We start from the raw sequence: 9,911 nt of genomic DNA, 5'->3' as shown, positions 1-9,911 counted from the left end.
AATTTGGATTTTCGGGTGATTCGGCTCGGACCCGAGCCGAATCACCCCCGTTCTGTTTTGTGCCCGAATCTGGGTCACCCGAAGCACCCTTGATTCGGTTCGGATTCGGATTTAATCCGAATCCGAATCGATTCGGGGGGTAAAAAGGGGCCCAGGGGCAAAATTTTGGGGTGGGGTGGTAGTGCCCAATGGGTAGAGTCTACCACCCCAATTTCAGGGGGATTGGGCAAAGTCCTGATTTTTTGTGAATTTTTAAAGTTTTAGTGACTTTGGGGCAGTTCGGGGGCATAGCATGGGATTTGGGCAAAAGGAGTGGGGTGGGGTGGTAGTGCCTAATGGGTGCAGGCTACCACCCCAATTTCAGGGGGATTGGGCAAAGGGCTGATTTTTGGTAAATTTCTGAAAATTTCATGTCTTTGGGGCAGATTGGGGCATATTGGGGCAGAAAGTGGGGGCTGGGGCAGAATAGTGGGGTGGGGTGGTAGTGCCTAATGGGTGCAGGCTACCACCCCAATTTCAGGGGGTTTGGACAAAGGGGTGATTTTTTGAGAATTTTTGAAGTTTTGGTGACTTTGGGGCAGTTTGGGGGCAGAAAGTGGATCTGCCCCAAAATAGTGGGGTGGGGTGGTAGTGCCTCATGGGTGGAGGCTACCACACCAATTTCAGGGGGATTGGGCAGAGGGCTGATTGCTGAAGTTTTTTCTGAGGTGTGAATTCTCATTCTATCATAGCAAATGAGATTTTTTTCAATTAAACAACTCTCATGACCCCACTTTCACTTTTTCACACTTTCCTTTACTATGAATAATATGAGGAAGTAATCAATTTAGCACACTTCACCTTATGAAGACAAACCTCATACAAATAAATTCACCATAATTCACCCCTCTGCCCAATCACTCTTAAATTGGGGATGGGTGGTAGCCTCCAGCCATCAGGCACTATCTACCAGCCCACCCCACTCCTTTGGGGCAGATCCACTTTCTGCCCCCAATCTGCCCCAAAGACACCCAAACTTCAAAAATTCTCAAAAAATCAGCCCTCTGCCCAATCCCCCTGAAATTGGTGTGGTAGCCTCCACCCATGAGGCACTACCACCCCACCCCACTATTTTGGGGCAGATCCACTTTCTGCCCCCAAACTGCCCCAAAGTCACCAAAACTTCAAAAATTCTCAAAAAATCACCCCTTTGTCCAAACCCCCTGAAATTGGGGTGGTAGCCTGCACCCATTAGGCACTACCACCCCACCCCACTATTCTGCCCCAGCCCCCACTTTCTGCCCCAATATGCCCCAATCTGCCCCAAAGACATGAAATTTTCAGAAATTTACCAAAAATCAGCCCTTTGCCCAATCCCCCTGAAATTGGGGTGGTAGCCTGCACCCATTAGGCACTACCACCCCACCCCACTCCTTTTGCCCAGATCCCATGCTATGCCCCCGAACTGCCCCAAAGTCACTAAAACTTTAAAAAATCGCCAAAAATCAACCATGAACCGAATCACCCGAATTTTTTGTGCCCGAAATTCGGGTGATTCGGCTCATGCCCAAAAAAATTCGGGGGGCATCGGGGGTGATTCGGTTCGGCCCCGAATCACCCGAAATTGTTCGTTTCGGGCACAGATCGTTCTGTGCCCGAAATTTTTTGCACATCCCTACTTAAAACCCTTCGACAGCAAACAGCAAGAGAAAGGGTTAGAAACAGTTCGATTTGGATTTGGCGTGGGGGTGTGTGCGGTGAAGCATGCACACAGAAGTAGGTAAGCATAGGATAGATTGCATGGGGTCATTATCCATCAGGGAGCTCTCCTGAAGAAGCTCCAGTGAGGTGCACATGTTTCTTTGGGATTAAATTGAAAGGATTCAATCCCAAGAAAGTGTGCTCCCCTGACCCTGTTCCAAACACATTTCCGGGAAATAAATCCCACTGAAGTTAATTCAACTTTCTTTTAAGCAATCAGAAAGCCATCAGTCAGGAATAGTTACTTACTATGTCCACACTTACTTGGAAACACGTTCTCTAGACTTCAGTGGAATTTATTTTTGAGTAAATATGGCGAGGTAGGATTTGGCTCTACAACTCTCTGCTGAACTCTCTTCAGTTCAGTGACTGGTACCATATGAATATGGAGGGATATATATATATATATATACCGCTTCTCAACAAAAGTCCCCAAAACGGTGTACATAGATATATATAAATAAATAAAATGGCTCCCTTACCTCCCAAAGGGCTCACAATCTTAAAAAAAAAGAAATATAAGATAGATGCCAGCAACAGCCACTGGAGGGATGCTGTGCTGGGGATGGAGAGGGCCAGTTGCTCTCCCTCTGCTAAATAAAGAGCATCACCACTTTAAAAAGGTGCTGTCTTTGCTCTGTTAGCAGGGGTTACTTCTCAGTTATCATCCAGTCACTCCATCCCTGGTCAACTTATTTTTCGTTTCCCCTAAACCATTTTCATATGTAGGACACATACACAGAAACCCCTCTCCCCCCCCCCACCCCGCCCAATATTTTGCTTTAACTGGGATATCTGCATTTTGACAGTCTCCATCAACACTACATCTATTTTCCAACACATGTATCCAGAAAACTACTTTTTCAGCCCAATGTGCCCATCTTGTTCTTGTTTTCCTCAACACCCAGATGCTCAATTCTTTGTGAAACATGCACTTATTGCTATTTCTTTGCTCATCAAACTTCCTGGTTTGAACAGTGATTTTGTTGCCAGTTCGGAAGCACAGAAGGCAGTCTCCGTGACAGCCGCCACGGCAATGCCCACCCCAAGAGCTAGAGAAAGTGAGAATCCCAAGCTCTCTGTCTCTGCACATGCCCCCTCCAGGACACCCCTGGGTTTAAAAGCATTCAGAAATGCCCACCTCTTTGTAACCCTGCTTGCCTGAACGGGGACGCTACGATGTTAATGCCATAAGAATTCACTTCCCATTGACTTCTGACTCCCCCACCTCACCCCCTTTACTGACTGACTCACCGTCAGTTCTGAATCCACCACAGGCGCAGCCGTTTACACTGCAATGCATGGGCAGGGACTCGCAACCCCACCCCACACGATCGCTCTGCATTCAAAAGCAAAGTTTGCTTTTGTTTGCTCCGCATGGCCCCTTTAAAAAAACTCCACTCATTTCCTCCTCCCTAGCCATCCAGATGCACCACCCTCACAGCTGCCTTAGCCTTTCCACCCCTTTGTTTTTATTTTATTTTTTCCTGGGAATGAATGAGGACCTTTGTGTTAATTAAAAGGGTGGCAATTAAAAATATTAAAAGAACAGGAATCTTATAGGAAACTTTCAGAATCTTCCAAACAAACAACCAACTTCAGGGAGGTGTAACTCGAAAGCCAATGAACATCAATACAGTCAAATTAGGAAAGAAGTTTACAGCACTGGAGAAAAGGGAGTTAAAAATACTGTTGGAACTTGCCCCACCAAACCAGTTGCTGATTCCTTTTTCCTGCTGCCGCCTCCTGCGCGATCACTTACCAAATACTATCTATCTCTGGGAAATATTCACATTACAGCCTCTCAGTAAACTGTTCCCAAGGTCCCAAACTGTTCCCAAGGGAAACGGAACCACACCAGTATGAAACTCAGATATCAGCCCCGCTCCACCCTGCAGCTCTCTCTGCTGCTCTTCCCCACGTTCCCCTGAACAAGAGACTTTGCTGGAATCCTGGGTCATTGGTGCGCCTGCACCTTCGGGATTGTGCCTGAAATCTCTCTGCACATCCACGTCAAAGAATGCAGTCAGCTCCAGGCTAGGGGCATGAATAAATACATACATAATAAATAAATGAAAAGCTCCCACTGTGCATCGGACGGTTGCAGAGATGTGCTGAGGGCACGCTCTGCAGAGAAGTTCCTCCTAGGAAGCAACAAAGCCAGCCGGACACCCGCCAGTCCTCACACCCCTACCTGGCCGTGCCTGCCGCCGCTGGCTCAGCATCTTGAGGAATGCATGGCTTGTCCCGGCAGCCCAGCCCAGCACAGGAAGCCTCCTCTTCTCCTCCAGGCATGCTAATGCACAGACTCCCCGGCAGCAGGAGGGCGATTTTTCAAAGGTGGGTGGGGGTGATTGACCCACTCAGAGGGGGCTGAGCCCCATCAGTGGAGCATCCAGAAAAGCAGGAGGGGGCCCCGCAGCCAAAGGTGGAAGGGGAGAGGAGGACTGCTGGGAAGCCGAGAAGGAGCGAGGGGAGGGGTCAGAGGCACTTGCACCCAGCCCTCTGCTTGTTGCTCATGTTGTGGAGTGATTAAGACATGGCTCCGCTCCTCCACTGCCAGGAGCCAAAGATGGGAGAGCGCCCGCCCCGCCCGGAAAGATCTCGTGACTGGCAAGTCGCACCTGTGGTGAGGGGGGGGGAGGGGCGCCGCTGCCGACCCGGACTCAATTTAAAAAAAATTTGCAAAAAAACTGATGATGGTGGTGGTGGGGATTGGGCATGGCAGGCACTTTGCGCCCCCTCTTCAGCGGCGCCTAGGGCACGTGCCCTGCCTGCCCCACCCTGGTTACGCATCTGGTATTACTAACCTTTCTTCTCCCGAATGCTTCAGAAAGGAAGTAGCTTTCAGAATGATACAGGGGCGAAGCCCACAGCACGACTTCCCTTTGTCAAGGGAATGGTTAGAAAGATTTCTGGCATGCAACTGACAGAGGCATGTGTTAATCTAACTGCTGCTGCAGGAAAAAAGCTACCTCGCTCTGCCTAACCCCTTTCAGGAATTGCCAGATTATAAAAATATTATATTAACCCTCCTCCAGAGTCATGGACTTTTACACAAGTAGGACATCCCACCCCCAGATGTCCCATTGGTTACATTGGATGCACCCCAACTATTCCAGGCCACGGAGCCTACAATAATTTAACATTTCACTTCAGATGAGTGCGGCGGTGACCTCCACATCCCAAGTATGGTGTCCTGTGTGACTCCACAACTCACTGAGAATGTGAGTTCTTAGCAAAAAAAAAACCCCAATGAACAAATTAAACCTCACAGGAATGAGGATTTGTACTTCAACATCTCAGTTCTCAGCATTTCTTTATCATTGTGGTTCTATCTCTGGGGATACAGTATGTCTGGCTTGTTGCATCTCATAGTCCTTACATAGGATAACCCCTTGCCCAGATATACACAGAGGAAAAATTAATTCCCCACCACAATTTTCTAAGGATAAGTTCAGATGAACAGTGCCCTTCACATGTGAGAATATCAGGGACACAGCAAGAATGCACCTGCCCTGAAGTCACTGGTGGATGATGATGGGCTCTTGGCACATCCTTTAATAGTAAGAGGGATGCTCATCTGAATCACCCCTTTACACACACTGCAACAAGGTTTTGGAGTGCATGTAGTGGGCCAATTCACTTAAAGTGATCCCAAGTGCTGTTCCATCACTGTAGACATTGAGGCGGGTCTCACAATCAGTGAAACCCGCATTTGCCAAAACTGTGGAGAGAGCGGGCTAAGCCCGGTCTCCCCGCAGATGATCTCTGCAGAAGCCCTGGGCGGCCATATCGACTGCTCACATGATTGCCGGCTTTGTGATGGAGCCAGTGGAGGCTGGGGAGCTCAGGGGCTGCACACCCCCCAGAAGCCCCAGTATGCCCTGTGTGAGTGCCCAGGGCAGACTGGGGAGACCCCCGGAGCTGGGAGGTGGCTTTTTGCCTCCCCTCTGGGGGTCTACTCACAAGTAGCCATGGCGAAGAGCCGTGCCACAGCTACTCACAACCAGATAGCCTGGGTTTGCGGAGCGCTTTCTCCGGAAACCTGGGCTAAGAGGAGGGGTATGCAGCCGAGCCCAGTGGTTCTCACGATCAGGAAAAATCGGGCCAGTTTTTCCTGATCGTGAGAATAGCGCCATTGTTGTACAACTTACAGGCCTACCTTTCTTTGCTGCAATCCTCCAGCTTGTTTCCCAAGGTCAACAGCTGTCAGAAGGTAGGATGTTCTTGCATCACAGCACCACTATATTTGCAAAGATACTTATTTGCTTTGCTTCATATGTATTGCCAGAAGGGACAGTGCCATGGAAACCTAACAGCTGCTCATAAGCTCCTGCTCAGACCCTAATGGATGGTCATTAATGTCTAACGGTTGATCCTCCTCAAACATCTCCATCTCAGCTGCATTTTTGCACAAAAATAGGAAGGCCCCAAATGTACTTCCCACAATCCCTTAAGCGCTTTATGATTGGCATAAAATGTAGTGGAGAATTTGAGTCAATCCCTTATATTTAGCAGAGAAACCAAGTAGGATGAGAACAGAGCTCATAGAGGAGATCTGGAGGCCACTCTTTAAAGCCTAAAACAAGTAAACTGTTTTATTTGAAAAGTTACAAACATTGATATATAAGCTTGTACCCTGTAATAGCTACCTCATGGTGGAAAGGAAGAAGTGATGAACAAAGAAAAAGGGAGTGTCCAAACATTATCCATCTACTAATCAGAATAGACTCAGGACAGTGACACAATAGTGCTCCTTACTTCCTGATGAAAGGTACAGCTTCCTTCACTATACACTCCATGTTATAACTCCAGAATGGCTGGGCAGAATGTTGTCAAATCTACCATGATAGTAATCATGCAAGTATAGCCATAGCATTCTGTGAGAATACAGGAGAACCTCAATATTTGCAGATCCTGCATCTGTGGATTTGTGTATCAGCTGCTGGGTAATGGACACCCAGCCTCGTATATGCAGTAAAGAATATATATGCAGGGGGAAGGGTTAAACCTGTGTATATGCAGCTTGGGGGTGGCCAGAAATGACCTCAGAGGTCATTTCCGGCCACCATTTTCACAACACCAGCTTCAGCAGAGGGAAGAAGAGTGTTCCATCTTCCCTGTGTCATCTTGTCCTGGATGGTGGTGAGTTGAGCTTGTGATAAGTGCCAGCAGCTGACCCCCTGCTTTCCTCAGGCTCTCTCTCTTTGAGAGCAGCCTTGTTACAGCCCTCTATTGGTATTAGAGCTGCTGCAGCCCCTAGGAGGAGGGCCCAGAGTGCTGACTCAGCAGTTTCTGCTGGGTCTTGCATCACTTCCTGGGAGGGCAATATAAAAGAGCACGCTGCCATTAGGCAGTAAGCTTGCTGCCGGCAGGGTCATTACCAAAAAGGTGGCTTCAAAGCAGATCACCCCAATTAGAACTACAAGGGCAAGGGCTCTACTCTGCTGACTAGGAGTAATTTTATAGTTATTTAAATTATGTCCCTGAGTGAGGATGTGAACCTGGGGGGAGTTGGGGGTGCTCCAATTAGAGTGATTATGGGTAAGGTGTGAGTTCTCACATCAGAATAGGGGAAGAGTTGTTCAACATCTTATTCCTATCCCTTCTTCTCATTGTTCCCATAATGGGAGGGCTCCTGGCTGCTTTACCATCTGGTCCTCTGACCTGCTGCTGTTTAATGCCAGGTCTGTCCAGAATAAGATCTCTGTTATGCATGATTTAATTGTGGAGCAAGGGGCTGACCTGTTTTATATCACAGTGACCTGGGTGGGGAAGCTGTGGGAGATTAGTCTTTCCCAGCTGTGTGCACTTGGATATTTAGTAGAGCATCAGTATAGGCTGGGGAAGGTGGGGTCTCTGCCATTTATAAATGCTCTATTTTCCTCTCTAGGCCTCCTGTCCAAGAGAGTGCTGGTTCAGGGTGTTTGTACCTGGCTTTGGGCTCTCAGGACAGAGTGGGGATTCTGTTGGTGTACTGCACACCATTGCTGCTCAGCTGTCTACCTGCATAAGCTCACGGAGGTGGTCTTGGTTTTGGTGTTGAAGACTCCCAGAAGAAACTATTTTCTTACAGAAGTTCATAACTAAATATTGTTTTGGGGTGTTCACTGAAGGATATTTCATCAACAATGCAGCCATACTGAGTAGCAATTACTCCAATGATTAGGTCCGCTGCCTGATAATACTTGTATGGAAGCTGGAATGGATCAGTTATGGTACATGTAAGACTTTGTGCTTTGGAGTCATTTTCAGGATTCTGCAGCCAAATAATGAGCAGAAGCAACATTGCTGTCATCTTGGGAAGATGTTGACACATCTAGTTTCTGTCCAGTTTCAGTCAGTCAGCCAGAAGCATGGTACCCATGCTTTCTGAAACTCTCAAAAAGAGCAGACTGGTGCAGTCCTGCCTCTTCACAGACACTCACCCCCAGCTCAGAATGGCACTGGAATGTTTTGCATAAACTTTGGATCCTCTTTCTTGATGGTGTTTATGGCCTTATAAAATCTTTGTAGGATTGGTCAAAGCTCAGGATGATTCACTGTAATTTGACATAAGTATAGCATTCAGAGTTATCACCGCAGAGTATATGGACGGGTGAGATACCACTTACAGGAGACAAGTGGAAGAAAGAAGTCACCTCCAGGGACTAATGGACTCCAATGGATTCCTGAGGGCTGCCGGGGATTTTCCAGCTGGTATGGCAGGTGCTCCTGTCGAAGCTGAAGTTGCTCTCGGGAATGTGGAGGTGGCTGGGGCAGTTGACAAATTCACTACCAAGTGACCTCTCCCACAAAGCAGAGCCTGTGCAGCACTTTGGTATACACTGGAATTGAGGGCAACGAAGGAACATAAGTGCAGGAAAACTTGGGGTGAGTCTGAGCAAACACAGCTTAGAGCCCATTATCGAGCCTACTATGTGGCAGCGATGGAACAGAATAAATGTTTCTTTTTCCCCTTATCCAGCATTGGATCTTCTGAGTGGTGTGGGGCCTTTTGAAATCTGGTACTGGGAAGGATGCATTAGAACTCTTGCTGGCATGCTCTGATGCATTTGCACAGCACTTTGAGGGTAAAGTTGCTTACATTCACCATGAACTGGACACTATGGTTGATACAGGATCATTGGGAGAGGTGCCTGGAGTAAAACTTGGTCTAGTTTTCCTGGAGGAGTTTCAATTATTGGTGCCCAAGGATGTGGACAAGGTGTTCAGTCACATTTGGCCAACCACGTGATTGCTTGACCCTCACCCTTCATGGCTTATTAAATCTAGCAAGGAGGGATTTTTTTTTAGCTGGGTCCAGCAGCTTTGAAATGGCTCGTTGAGAGAGGGAGTAGTCCAGCTTCATTGAAGCAAGCTTTTATTTGACCACTCCTAAAGAAACCCAGTCTGTCTGGACCCAGAGGATGTAAACAACTATAGGCCTGTGGCCAATGTTCCCTTCCTGGGCAAGGTGCTTGAGTGTGTAGTGGCTGACCAGCTCTAGACACTCTTGGAGGAAACGGACTACCTAGATTCATTTCAATCAGACTTCAGGCCTGGCTTTGGAATATTGACTGCTTGGGTCGCCTTGTGGAATGACTTATGCAGAGAGTGAGAAATAGGCGAGTGCAACCCTGTTAATTCTCTTGGATCTCTCAATGGCTATTGATTCCTTTGACCATGGTATTCTTTTGGATAGACTGGCTGAGTTGGGTGTGGGAGACACTGTTTGGAGGTGGTTCCACTCCTACCTTGAGGCCCATTCCCAAAAAGTGGTCCTAGGGAACTACTGCTCAACCCTTTGGCAGTTATGCTATGGTGTTCTGCAAGGTTCCATGCTTTACTCTATGCTGTTTAACATCCACATCAAATGCTGGGAGAGGTCATCAGGAGATTTGGCTCAAGGTGTCATCAATATGCAGATGACACTCAGTTGTATCTCTCTTTTTCATCAGATGCAGGTGAAGCAGTGACTGTCCTGAATCGGTGTTTGGATGCCATAATGGACTGGATGAGGCTGAATAAGCTGAGACCCAATCCAGACAAGACAGAAGTACTTTTGATCGATGGTTCCTCTGCCTGGGTGAATGATGTTCAGCCTGTTCTAGATGAGGTTGCACTCCCCCTGAAGGACCAGGTTTGCAGTTTGTGGGTTCTCATTGATCCAGCACTGTCACTAAAGG

This window comes from Hemicordylus capensis, chromosome 6, assembly GCF_027244095.1.
Source record: "Hemicordylus capensis ecotype Gifberg chromosome 6, rHemCap1.1.pri, whole genome shotgun sequence".
Taxonomy (NCBI): domain Eukaryota; kingdom Metazoa; phylum Chordata; class Lepidosauria; order Squamata; family Cordylidae; genus Hemicordylus; species Hemicordylus capensis.
This window is presented reverse-complemented; position numbering follows the sequence as displayed.